Source organism: Zingiber officinale, chromosome 1B, assembly GCF_018446385.1.
Source record: "Zingiber officinale cultivar Zhangliang chromosome 1B, Zo_v1.1, whole genome shotgun sequence".
NCBI classification, from domain to species: Eukaryota; Viridiplantae; Streptophyta; class Magnoliopsida; order Zingiberales; family Zingiberaceae; genus Zingiber; species Zingiber officinale.
Window position 1 is genome coordinate 52,784,463 of NC_055986.1, and position 14,275 is coordinate 52,798,737.

Sequence of the window (14,275 nt, forward strand, 5' to 3'; positions counted from 1 at the left end):
CTAGGAAAGTTTTAAACACAAAATTAAAACTTCCTAATTTGTTTCCGAAAATTTTTAAAATAAAATTTTTTATTTTAAAAAATTCCCTTCATAGATGGTTACAAAAGGAAACTTTTATAAATTAAAATCTCTCTATTAAAACATGTGGATGATTACAATAAGGAAAGTTTTCTCCAAAATGAAAATCTTCCTTTCAATCTACAAATAAGAAAAGATATCAAACCTTTCTCTTAATCCTTTGTAGAAATTATAAAAGGTAAAATTTAATTTTAAAACTCTCTTTTAAAATCATGTCTTCCACATTAGGAAAGATTTTAAAATAAAATCCTTTTTATTTTTATTGTGGCCGACCACCTAAGTTTGGGCCCCAAGCTAGGGTCGCCCACCTCTTGATCCATCCAAGGCTTATCTTGGTCGGCCCTTGCTTGGGCTCCAAGCTTGGCTTGGACGGCCACCTATGGATGGGTAAGAAGGTGGGTTTAGGTGGGTATAAGACTTTATAAATAAGAGGCTACGACAGGGACCGCGAGGAGGAATTGGTTTTGGTCTCCCGATGAACTTGAGCTTCCCATGTTCGCCCCGAACACCCAACTTGAGTTCATCATTAATATCTCATTCCACTAAAGAGTTATTATTGCACTACCACACCAATCTCATATTACTATATGGGCTCCTTCTTATCATGAGCGTGTTATTCTCCCTGTGTTTAAGATATTGAATGTCCACTAATTAAATGAGTTACTGACAACTCACTTAAGTAATATCTAGCTCCAAGAGTAGTACCACTCAACCTTATCGTCATGTTAGACTAAGTCCACCTGTAGGATTTACATGAAAATCCTTATGAGCTCCTCAAGGGGACATCATCAACCTATATTACTAGAACACAGTTTCATTCTATAATCAACAACACACCATATAAATAATATCATTTCCCAACTTATCGGGCCTATTGATTTAACGAGCTAAATCACACCCTTTGATAAATTAAAGAAATAAATATTAAGTATATGTGCTTGTTATTATATCATGATTAAGAGTACACACTTCCATAATAACAGAGGTATTGTTCTTTTATATAGTCAGTATAAAAAGATATTACCTCAAATGGTCCTGCTCAATACACTCAGAGTATACTAGTGTAATTTTATAGTCAAGATAAACTAATTCCAAATTACACTACGACTATTCCAATGGTTTGTTCCTATCCATCTTAGTCGTGAGCTACTGTTTATAATTTATAAGGAACTGATAACATGATTTTCTGTGTGTGACACCACACACCATGTTATCTACAATATAAATTAATTGAACAACTACACTTAGAATATAAATGTAGGCATTTGACCAATGTGATTCTTTATTTTAAAATAAATATTTACAAAAAGCTAGGCTTTTATTATATACTCTTACACTCCAAGGGGGAGAACCCCTCCCCAAGGAATGGGAGAGAAACCCAAGCTAAAGATCCATGAAAAGGGGAGAAACCCCCCTTTTATAGCACTTGGCACAACCCTTTTACGGGTCATGACATAGTCGTGTGAATCCACACGGCCCGGACACTTTGGAAGTTCTAGACCCCATTTAAGCATCATTTTTGCTCCAAATCGCATCCTATCAATCAAAACAAGCAAAGAGTAGATCTCCAAACAAAAAGAGTAGAAATATGACATTATAATGAAATAATATGTAATAAACATAGATTATGGTAATGAAATATAAGTAGATGTGTGTTAAAGTATGCATAAAAGTGTATATAATCTACGCACATCAGGAAATTCTATCTATGCATGTCTAGGAAGATATGACTTCGACCTGGCGCATTTGGTTTAATGGAACTAACTAAAACTACCTCTTATGGATCCTAACTAGTTAGACTAAAGTTTTATACTAAGTTCAGTGGATAAGACTATTTAGAAAATCTCAACGACATGGCTACTCTAATGATGTCCAGGTGACTCACCGTAGCCCAGAAGTTTATCCAAAGAATGTCTATTTGTTGAACCTAAAACTAAAGCTGAATCTAACACAAAGTTAAATCAAACTCTGAAATTAAACTTAACTCATCTCACAAAATTATAGGATTCCTTGATTGAAAATATAGATCGGGTGAGATGACTAAGGAATTAAAATTAAAATTTAAAATTTAAAATTAAATATAAAACCTAAAATTAAAATTTAAAATTAAATATAAAACTTAAAATTAAAATTAAAATTTAAAACTAAATATAAAACATAAAACTTAAACTTAAAATTAAAATTAAACATAAAATTTAAATTTAAATTAAACACAAAGCTTAAAATTTAAATTAAAAATAAACCTAAAATTTAAAATTAACCATAAAATTAATTAAACCCAAAATTTAAAATTAATCCTGAAAGAGCCTCTTGAATGCGCCTCCGACACCATCGGAGGCGCCCTTAGGAGAGGCGGGAAAATTCCCTCCTAAGCGCTGGAAGGCGCCTTCAGTCGCTTGAAGGCGCTTTCAATAACCCAGTGAAGGCGCCTTTGATGAAGCTTGAAGGTGCCTTCGACCATTTTTTTCAGCGAACAGAATCGAGTTTTGTTCGCGAATTTGGCAACAACAAGGCGTCTTCCAGCCCGGATCCCTCAACACTTTCATCCTCAAAATCTCAAAAATGCCTCCTAGGTATACCCTACCTCAATATGTATCTTCAATACTTAGTTTATATGCATTTTTCTTGTCCATTTATGCTTATATATGTGTATAAAATTAGGAAAAGACAACATGTTACCGCTAGGCCTAGCAATACTCCATCTACCGATGTCAGATTCCCTACTGAGCAGCTTAGGTTATCCTTTTTACAGTATACATATGTTTTATTGAAATCTAGGTACTTGAATAGGACCCTTTTTTACCCGGTATTGCACCCTTATCACACAGGTCATTGAGCATTACCAGTTAGCAAAATTGGTTTACTATAGTCATGTAGTAAATCTCGACTTGTATGCTCAGTTCTATAACAACTTAGAAAAAATAGATGATCTGACCTTCTCCACCAGAGTTGGTGGAAAGAATTTTCACTTTTCCACCACCTTATTATATGATAGTTTAGGACTTAGGTGGTCAGCATGCCCATTTTGTGTTACCCTAGTAGGGATCTGTCATTTGGTGAGCCCTACTCCCATATTACATTAGATACTATCTATATATATTTTTTGGGGGGAGGAGAGACTACCTTCAGTGACTGACTTTAGGTCACTCTCCCTTAGGATCTAGGACTATATCTTATATCGAGTCCTGACCACATGCATTCTGCTGATCACATCTCGCGACGTTGCGATGATGTGACCTTCCCACTCCTTCTTTTTATATGTCCTTTGTCAGCGTCTAGATATTGACATTACATTGCATATGTTTCATAACATCATACATGCATCAAGTCTCGTCACTAGGCGTTAGGTTCATATGCCCTATTATCACATCTTGACATACATGTTTTCAACCATAGGAGTAGATATGACCTAGGGTACGTCTAGCTCCCTTAGTGCATATGACGAGTTTGGTCAGCGTTAGCTAGCCCTAGTGCATATAGACATCACTGCTCTAGGGGTTCTAGCCTGGAGAGGTGGGTCGCAGGCAGACATACCAATCGAGGCTGAGGATGCCTTTCCACCTATTCCAGCTGAGGGAGAGGAGTGGCTAGAGTTTACGGCTGAGGAGATGTTTGGGTATGCTCCGACTTTGGACCAGCCTTTGACCTCGACCCAACCCTCGACTTCTCTATCCGTTGAGGATTGACTCACTCGACTTGAGGAGTCCTTCGCACAGCTTCAGCAGTCAGTCTCAGATGGATTCAGCACACTCCAGGGGGAGATGACCACTAGATTTACTTCCCTCCGAGCTGACATAACCACTAGATTTGAGCAGATTCTTTAGGCTCTGCGTGCTCCTGAGCAACCCCTACCACCACTTGCTGATGATGATCAGACCTGATCATGTTACATACATTATTATGCATTGTATATGACTTGACTCACTATTTTCAGTTAGTTGTTTTTTAGTTTGATTGTTAAAATTAGGAATGTGTTTCATAGACTAGGATCAGTATTTTCAAAATTATTTTCAAATTCTAGGATAAATTCTTTATACAGTTTTCTCAAAATTCCCTTATTTTTAGACTTATTAAAATCAGTTTTAGGCTTAGTCTAGATCAAACCCATAGAAAATATGTTCCTATAGATCTAGGACTTGAGCATCTCACCAATATATTAGAGTTACCTTGTTTGTGATCGTCAAACTTAGAAAGGGGTGAGATACATAGGCAGATTGCTTGGACTTAAGATACTTATATTAGCACATCAACATAGGTTTGGGCGTTAAATACCAAATTTATAGTGATCAGGTTCAGTAATCCAGTTTAGTCAACCACTAACTAGATACAAAGGCTTAATCTGACTAACCAAGTGAACACTGCTATTTTCTGATAGTTAGTTAGTAACTAACGGTTAGATAGTTAAGGATAATTTATAGTTGACTAGATTATTTTAAAATAATCTCAGGTTCAAGGGGAGGATTAATAAGTCAATAAATTCTGAAAATATTTCTTTTATTCAAAAATCTATTTTTGAAAAAGATATCACATGTTTTGAAAAATTATTTTGAAAACTGGTTCTATTTTTTCAAACTACTTTAAAATAATTTTAAATATTGCAACATTTAGTATTTTGACTTTTGTTTTAGCAAACCTTAACTTTAAATCTTTTAAAGTTTCTTTTGGAGAACTTAGCATTTTCAAAAAAAAATTTAGAAAACTTTAAAGTTTCTAAAGTTAATAGATTTTAAAGTATTTTCAACTTTATTAATCTTGTGAAAATGCTACTTTATTTTGAAAGATGTCTTTAATTTTTTTTTTTTAAAAAAATATGTTTTCCAAGTTATCTTGAAAACACTTTGAAAAAGTTGTTTTAAAACTAACTTTTCATCTTTGAGATTTTTTTATCATCGTGGAATGCAAAGTGATTTCAAGTTTTGAACATATCTTATAAAATACTTTTTTGAAAAACTTTTATGGTTATAACATTTTTTCCTCCCTTAAGGAGTCCTGAGAATTATTTTGTCAAATTTTTTTTCTCTGTTTACTTTCCCTTGCATATTTTTTTGCTTCAATATCGGTTCATATTTTTTGATGAATGCCAAAGGAGGAGGGTTAAGGGGTTAAGTTGAAACAAATCAATTGAAATCCGAATAACTTAAACCATATCATTTGTCCATTTATGCTTGCAATTTTTTTCTTAACTTAACCCATGTTATCATTGCATCAAAAAAGAAGAGATTGTTGGTGCAGTTTGTACTAATAGTTTAACTCAGGTTTTAATGAATGACAACTAAGTTAAGTTAGATTTTGATGTGATCTAACCACTCGATTAAATGTGCAGGAAAACCAGCTAGGTCAACGGGCAGACTAGATAGCTGGTATGAAATCCAGCTAGGTCGACAGGCCGACCGGATAGTTGGTACGAAATCCAGCAAGGTCGACAGGCCGACCGGATAGTTGGTACGAAATCCAGCTAGGTCGACGGGCTGACCGGATAGTTGTTACAAAATCTAGATAGGTCGACGGGCTGACCGAATGTTTGACAAACTGGTAAGTTAAGGTAAGTCACTGGAGGAGAGTGACCAAGTGAGGATGCATCCTGATTGAAGGGACAGTATGCATCGGTCCAATTTAGGTCCATTTGGGATACCTAAGCTGAGACCTTTGTTGGTGCAATATCCCTTAGGTTAAGGTTGACTGAGTTGACCAAGCTTGAGTCTTGGTCATAGTTTCGATGTTTGACAATACATGTAGACATATGGACAATGCAGGTGCAGTTGTTCATGTGGGGAGATTCTGATCAGAGACTGATCAGTGTGGATGAAGAAGAGTCAAGTAGATCAAGGATGATCGGATACCTGACTGTGAAGTCCTAACTGGAAGGTTAGGCAGATGGAAAGTCCTGGTGAGTGAAGCTAGGCAGAAGGAAATCCTGGTGAGTGAAGCCAGGTGAAAGTCCTGGTGAGTGAAGCTAGGCAGAAGGAAATCATGGTGAGTGAAGCTAGGTGGAAGTCCTAGTGAGTGAAGCTAGGCAGATGGAAAACCCTAGTGAGTGAAACTAGGTGAAAGTCCTGGTGAGTGAAGCCAGGCAAGGGAAAATCCAGATGGATCAAGGATGATCGGACATCTGGTGTTGGGAAGTCCAAGTAGGTCAAAGGATTGACTGGATACTTGGCACGAGAAAATCCAGATGGGTCAAGGTTGACCAGACATCTGGTGGAAGTTCAAGTAGGTCAAGGGAGTGACCGGACACTTGACATGAAGAGAAAAGTCCAAGTGGGTCAAAGGCATTGACCGGACACTTGGTGGGGAGTCCTGGCAGGTCAAGGGAGTGACCAGATGCTAGGCATGATGTACCAACAGGTCAAGGTTGACCGGATGTTGGTTTAAGAGGCTTGGACTTGGTTTTGGGCAAAAACCAAGAGCTGGATCGATCCAGAGGTCCCGATCGATCAGTGGATCGATTGGGACGCTGCTGCTTATCGCGATAAGCGCTGGATCGATCCGTGGATCGATCTAGGCGTTTTTCCAGAGCACAGAGGCACTCTGGATAGATCTGTGGATCGATCCAAAGCCTCCCCGATCGATTGGGAATAATCGAATCGATTGGGATCCGACCGTTGCGTCGTATTTGAGCCGCAGGCGAGCGTTGTCTTCGGCACTTCTTCACCGATTCATTTTAGATCTTCACCAGCTCCTCCATAGCTCTTCTCAAGCTCGAGATCGCCAGTTCTTGAAGGTTCTTGGAGGTTCTTCCAAGTCAAGAGGCGGATCAAAGCAAGGAGAAGAAACTAGGGTTAGGGTTTTTGCACTCATTGTAAGCTTGTATTTCATTACCTTTCCCTTTCTTCTTGTATTGAATCTTGTAGGGCTTCTCCGCCCTTGGTAGCTACCATAAAGGAGAGTTTTATTAGTGGAGGGTGTGTGTGTAGGTGTGGATCCTTGGACTAGTCACCTCTTGTGAGGTGGATACCAAGTAAACCAACCGTGTTAGCGTTGTATGTTGTTTCTTTGTATTTCCGCTGCGCATTCTTGAAGAAACAAGCAACGACAAGCACACGACACACGCGAAGAGCTATTCACCCCCTCCTCTAGCTACTTTTCGGTCCTAACAAGTGGTATCAGAGCGAGGTTGCTCTTCACCAGAATCATCACTGGAAGGGTCAAGCATAACAAGAAGAGCTAGAGGGTGAAGAAGTTGAAGAAAAATTGTCAAAGTCGAAGAAATTCAAAAGCTCAACTTCTACAATGGAATTCCGAGATGGGCTCGGATTCGACACGAGGGTGGCTCCACCATACACTTCCACGAGCTTCGATTCTTGGAAATCAAGAATCGAAAATTTTCTTATGATGGAGATAGAGCAATGGTTTGCTCTTATGGAAGGCTTTAAGACTCCAACAAACTCAAAGGGCAAAGTTCTCAAGAGGAGCAAGTGGAGCCAAGAGCAAGTCCAAAGGTGCGAGGCCAATGACAAAGTGACCAAGCTTTTGGTCAATTTATTGCCAAGCACCATCCTTTGCAAAATTGGAGAATTTAAAGATGCAAAGGAACTATGGAGTAAATTGGCCAAGCTTCATGAAGAGATCCCCTCCACTGTACAAGAGAAAGAAGAATCCAGAGAGGGTGACTCCTTGGAGCAAGACCAAGAGGAGGACTCCGAGGTTGAGAAATGCTCAATCTTCGAAGAAGAAGTCCAAGAAGAAGCTTCATCTTCAAGGGAGTGCAATGAAGAGAACAAGGAGAGAGCATACTCCTTGTTCCATGTACAAGATGATGAAGCCTCCACCTCTAGGATTGAGGGGGAGTGTAGATCAATGAACCCGGAGCAAGAAGAGGCCTCCACATCCGGGTCAAGCGAAGAAGAAGAAGATGGTGCCACCTCCAAAATTCAAGAAATATCAAATGGATGAGCAAGTGCTATCCCTACACAAGAAGGTATAAATGTTTCAATTAAAAATAAAAATCATATAATATGTTTTGAGTGTAGGGAAAGTGGGCACTACAAGAGCAAGTGTCCCAACTTGGCCAAGAGGAAAGGTCAAGTGACACAAAAGGGCAAGGAGAAGCCCGAGGAGACCACCCCCGGGACAAAGAAGAGCAAGGAGCACATTGTGTGCTTCTTGTGTCAACAAAAAGGACATTACCGAAGTCAATGCCCCAAGGGGAAGAAGATGGTCAAGGCTCAAGGAGGAAGCTCAAGTCAAGGGGGAGCCTCCAAGGTAAAAAGAAAGGTAACTTTTATTGAGCCTACCCCTTTACGTTATGGTAAAAAGCATGATAGTTTTAATTTTTATCATTTTAATGCAATTTACCATAAGAATAGAAAGCATGAGGGCATTAAGGAAAAGCATGTGGCTCTACATGCCAAGACTACCCAACCTAAGGTTAGGAAGGTAGATAGACATTTAGGCAAGAACACTAAGGATAATAGATACAAGTCCATGAATAAAAATGCTCATGGATCAAATGAAAAATCAAATACTAAGAACCTAGTGAGGGAAAATCAAGTCTTGAGGTCAAGACTTGATAAATTAGAAAAGACCCTAAAAAGATTGGAAAATATCCTATTAGGGCAAAATGAGCATAACCTAGGTTTAGGGGTACAAAAGACATCCAATGGCCATAGAGGTTTGGGATACAAACCCAAAGCTAAAAAGGATGTGCCTAGTTATCATAGGGTTCCATATAGTTATGGAACAAACCCTAAGTCTAGAGGTCAAGTCAAGGATACAAGGGAAGATATCCCTAGAAGTATCTTTGCAGCCAAAGTGACTAAGACTTCTAAGAAGTCTAAGAAAGTCACTAACAAGGTCACAAGGGAGGCTATCCCTAGAGTTGACCTAGAAAATGTGACCAAGGCTTCAAATAAGCCCAACAAGGTCACTAGGAAGGTATCTAGGGAAGTTATCCCTAGTGAGTACCTAGAGCATCCAAGGAGCACCAATAGGTGTTGGGTTCCTAGGAGCATCTTCTCTACCCCATAGATGGGTTAGAGAGTGTCAACTCCGATTAGAAGGGTAGTTAACCCAACTTTGAGGAAATTGACACTCAAGGAGCATTTTCAAGGTCTTTGGGTAACCTTTGAAAATGAAATGGAATTATCATTTACTCCTTGAAAGAGTAAAATGTGCCTAATGGTGGAAAAATTGATTTTATCTCAAAATGGCATAAATTGGGAAAACCTAGAGAAATACCAAGTTGAGATTTTGGTATTCTCTTAGAAATTTAAGGCAATCCGGGTCTTGATTTATGTGATTACTCTTGAGGGAATATGGAATATGCCAACATTTGAGGATATGCTTAATTTTTAAGTGGCATAAACAAATCAAGAGAAATAGAAATGTCAATTTAGGTTTTGACATTTCTTTGAAGCATTCAGGGCAATCTAGGTTTAACGTTTTAAGTTAAAACAATATATTTTGAGTTAGCTAAGTGGTTAAGGATACTTAGATAGGTAATTTAGGTATATTTTACTTATGCTAAACCTTGCCATGATTGTTTGCCCATCATATGTCATGACATCATGTTTATTTTTACATTCATGTTTTATTATGAAAGATCCAAAAATATCATGTCATGACATTCATACATCATGGAGTTATAGGATATTTTCTTTTGAAAATTATTTCATTTTGATGTATACCATAACATTATCATGCATTATGTTTAATTCCTTAAAAGGAAGGACAAATGGCATTTATCAACAAGTGTTTTCAACAAGTGTTGTCAACAAGTTGTATTAACAAGTAACATCTTAAGTGGATGTTCAATATCCACAAAATGCCTAGATAGATATGCATGATCCCTAGATTAGGGTAAAACCAAACTTTACATCTCACAAAGACCAATAAGATGACTTGTATGTGTTTTAGTGCACATTGGATACAAGTGAGATGTTAGGATGATGAACAAAACTCAAGATGTTGATTTAGTGCATTCTTTTGAGTTTTAAATTCATCAAAACACATAGTTATGTGTTTTCCCATCATTGGGAAAGCTAATGTACAAGTCATGTACATTAAGCCCAAGGAACATGATGGGATATTGGTTTTGAAAATGTTTTTTAAATGATTTTGGAAAACCTTGGTAAAAGCTATCTTTTGATAGTAATCACCGTTGAATAGTTAGACACAAGCTTGAAGAAACACTAAAGTTTTTGCAAGTTTTCAAGTTTGTGTCAAATCTTTGAAAATATGATGTATTTTCATAGAAAACTATTTTTTCATGATAAAGTATGCCCTAAATAATGTCTACACGAAATTTCATGATTTTTGGATTTTGTAGAATTTTCTAGGGGTTTCTGAAGTTGGCTGAATTTGAAATTCAGCAACTATCAGAGCACCGATCGATCCATGGATCGATTGGAGTGTCTGAATCGATCAGTGGATCGATTCAGAAGGCAATTCTCGCGAGCAGAAGCTCGCTGGATCGATCAGCCAATCGATCTACACATACTGAATCGATCAGTGGATCGATTCAGCTAGGTTCAATCGATTGGAACCCAACTCCAATCGATCCAGGATGCTGATTTTGGCTGAGAAAGCCTGATTTCAGCATTTTGAACCTTGTTTAGTCAATATAACCATTCCAAACCCCTCAAAATACATTTGTATACATAAAAAGGGTGTTTTCATGTTGAAACAAGGATGGTTCGATTAAGGAAGACTAAATTGGAGTTTAGGTTGAGGTTTGTTTCAAATTTTGAACATTTGAACCTCAAAACTTCTAAATTTGGGTTCCTAAAGGTTTAGGAATTTCAAGTCATTGTTGGTGCAATGACAGAAGTTACCACCATGTCTTTAGGGGGAGGGACTCTTTAAAGACATGAAAAATTATTTTTCATGAACCTTGGAGGGTGGTTAACCTTCTTTAGAGAAAATGCTCCTGAATGAGCATTTGAACTTGAAATGGGGAGTGGATATCCTCATTATTTCAAGTGGTATTTCAAGTGGTTGAAAAATGCTCAAGGTTGGGCATTTGTCTACATTAAGGGAGAATGTAAGGAAAATGAAGGGTATGAGACCTTCATTATGATGTTGATCACAACCTTGAGAAACTCTTCAGGGGGAGAGCTTCAAAAGGGATAAAGGTTCAACGAGTGAAGTTATAACCTATGATGAGTATCTCTTCAGGGGAAGAGATAATGTTTGTTTGATGTGTGCCAATAGGGGGAGAATGTGTGGTTTAAGTTAGGCCTTCATTACCTATGGGGGAGGTCATAGGAGGAGAATGAAGGGAACCAACATTCATACTTTGGCATGAAGAGAGTTAAGGCTATGGGATTAGCTTAACTCAGAGTGGACCTAACTTAAAGGTATTGTCAAACATCAAAAAGGGGGAGATTGTTGGTGCAATATCCCTTAGGTCAAGGTTGACTGAGTTGACCAAGCTTGAGTCTTGGTCATAGTTTCGATGTTTGACAATACATGTAGACATATGGACAATGCAGGTGCAGTTGTTCATATGGGGAGATTCTGATCAGGGACTAATCAGTATGGATGAAGAAGAGTCAAGTAGATCAAGGATGATCGGATACCTGACTGTGAAGTCCTAACTGGAAGGTTAGGCAGATGGAAAGTCCTGGTGAGTGAAGCTAGGCAGAAGGAAATCCTGGTGAGTGAAGCCAGGTGAAAGTCCTGGTGAGTGAAGCTAGGCAGAAGGAAATCATGGTGAGTGAAGCTAGGTGGAAGTCCTAGTGAGTGAAGCTAGGCAGATGGAAAACCCTAGTGAGTGAAACTAGGTGAAAGTCCTGGTGAGTGAAGCCAGGCAAGGGAAAATCCAGATGGATCAAGGATGATCGGACATCTGGTGTTGGGAAGTCCAAGTAGGTCAAAGGATTGACTGGATACTTAGCACGAGAAAATCCAGATGGGTCAAGGTTGACCAGACATCTGGTGGAAGTTCAAGTAGGTCAAGGGAGTGACCGGACACTTGACATGAAGAGAAAAGTCCAAGTGGGTCAAAGGCATTGACCGGACACTTGGTGGGGAGTCCTGGCAGGTCAAGGGAGTGACCAGATGCTAGGCATGATGTACCAACAGGTCAAGGTTGACCGGATGTTGGTTTGAGAGGCTTGGACTTGGTTTTGGGCAAAAACCAAGAGCTGGATCGATCAGTGGATCGATCCAGGCCTTTCCCAGCGAACAGAGAGCCTCTGGATCGATCAATGGATCGATCCAGAGGTCCCAATCGATCAGTGGATCGATTGGGACGCTGCTGCTTATCGCGATAAGCGCTGGATCGATCCGTGGATCGATCTAGGCGTTTTTCCAGAGCACAGAGGCGCTCTGGATCGATCTGTGGATCGATCCAAAGCCTCCCCGATCGATTGGGAATAATCGAATCGATTGGGATCTGACCGTTGCGTCGTATTTGAGCCGCAGGCGAGCGTTGTCTTCGGCACTTCTTCACCGATTCATTTTAGATCTTCACCAGCTCCTCCACAGCTCTTCTCAAGCTCGAGATCGCCAGTTCTTGAAGGTTCTTGGAGGTTCTTCCAAGTCAAGAGGCGGATCAAAGCAAGGAGAAGAAACTAGGGTTAGGGTTTTTGCACTCATTGTAAGCTTGTAAGCTTGTATTTCATTACCTTTCCCTTTCTTCTTGTATTGAATCTTGTAGGGCTTCTCCGCCCTTGGTAGCTACCATAAAGGAGAGTTTTATTAGTGGAGGGTGTGTGTGTAGGTGTGGATCCTTGGACTATTCACCTCTTGTGAGGTGGATACCAAGTAAACCAACCGTGTTAGCGTTGTATGTTGTTTCTTTGTATTTCCGCTGCGCATTCTTGAAGAAACAAGCAACGACAAGCACACGACACACGCGAAGAGTTATTCACCCCCCCCTCTAGCTACTTTTCGGTCCTAACAACCTTGACTAGTTCCTGGTCCTGGGAGGACAGGAACTAATTAATACTACTCATTATTATTGTATTAACACTTGTCTTGCAGGTTATTACTTTATTATTTAGACTAACATTGTTGTGTAGGACAAAGGAGAAAATTTGTCTTCAGATGAACAGTATCCAAATGAGCCTTCAAGCAGTGAAGGTGCCTTCGTACTATTCATAGAAGGTGTTTTCCATGGCTATGGAATACGCCTTCCCCAGGGTAAAATTTGACCTGTTCGGCAATAGGCTCCAGAGAAGCTTGGGATAGATTTTGACTCATTGAAAGTGCCTTCTATGCCTATGGAAGGCGCCTTCCACATCCTATATAAGGCAAACTCGACCATGCAACCTACAACAACACTTATACGAGCTACTACGCATTCATTTGAAGTTCTAACTGCTTCGGCGGCTTATGCTACGACTTTGCTGCAAAGTTGCTACGCCCGACAACTGCTCCGAGAACTTCCGATCATAGCCGACAAACCGACATCGACACGAGTACTCCTACTTTAATCTTTAAGTGTTGGTAATTTTCTTTTGTAATTAATTACTGCAAAGGCAAGTGCAGTGTGCTGCACTTGTTTAACTTTCTTTGTACTCGATTCCCTCTTCCGGAGGTACTGGAAGAGGCCTTTAGTGGATTACCCAATGATAGATCCGCGGGACCTGGGTCATGGAGTAGGAGTCGCCAAAGGCTCCGAACCAAGTAAACTGTTCATGTCTTCTTGTGTTCTCATTTCTTTTAGTTTTCCGCTGCGTTCTTACTTTGATCTTAAAAACAGAAGATGAGTTTTTGAAAACCATGTGATTCACTCCCCCTCTCACGTGTGATCGATCCAACAAGTGGTATTAGATCCAAATTCTGCTCTGAATTGGTGCAACCACCAATCAAACTTAATTTTCAAACTTAATTTTCTAACTTAATCATTTTTAAAAATGTAATTATATTAAAATTAAACTATACTAAACTTAATTAAATTAAACCAATTAAAATTAAGCTAAACTTAATTTAATTAAAATTTAACTAATAAAATTAAAATAAACTTAAAATTAAATTAAAATTATTAAGAGTAGGAGTCGATCAAGGATCTTACTGAAAGATTATAGTAATTACCCAACAGTGCGATCAAGGATCACGAGTCTTAGAGTAGGAGTCAACGTAGGCTCCGAACCAAGTAACCACTTAAGTCTTTTGTATTGTTTTTCGTTGCCACTTTGGTATTTGTTCTATGAGTCGTTACAAAAAGAAAAGAGTTTTAAAGGAGCAATATTCACCCCCCCCTCTATCGCTTCCTCTCGATCCTTCAGACTGAACCATTAAAGCTCATAAA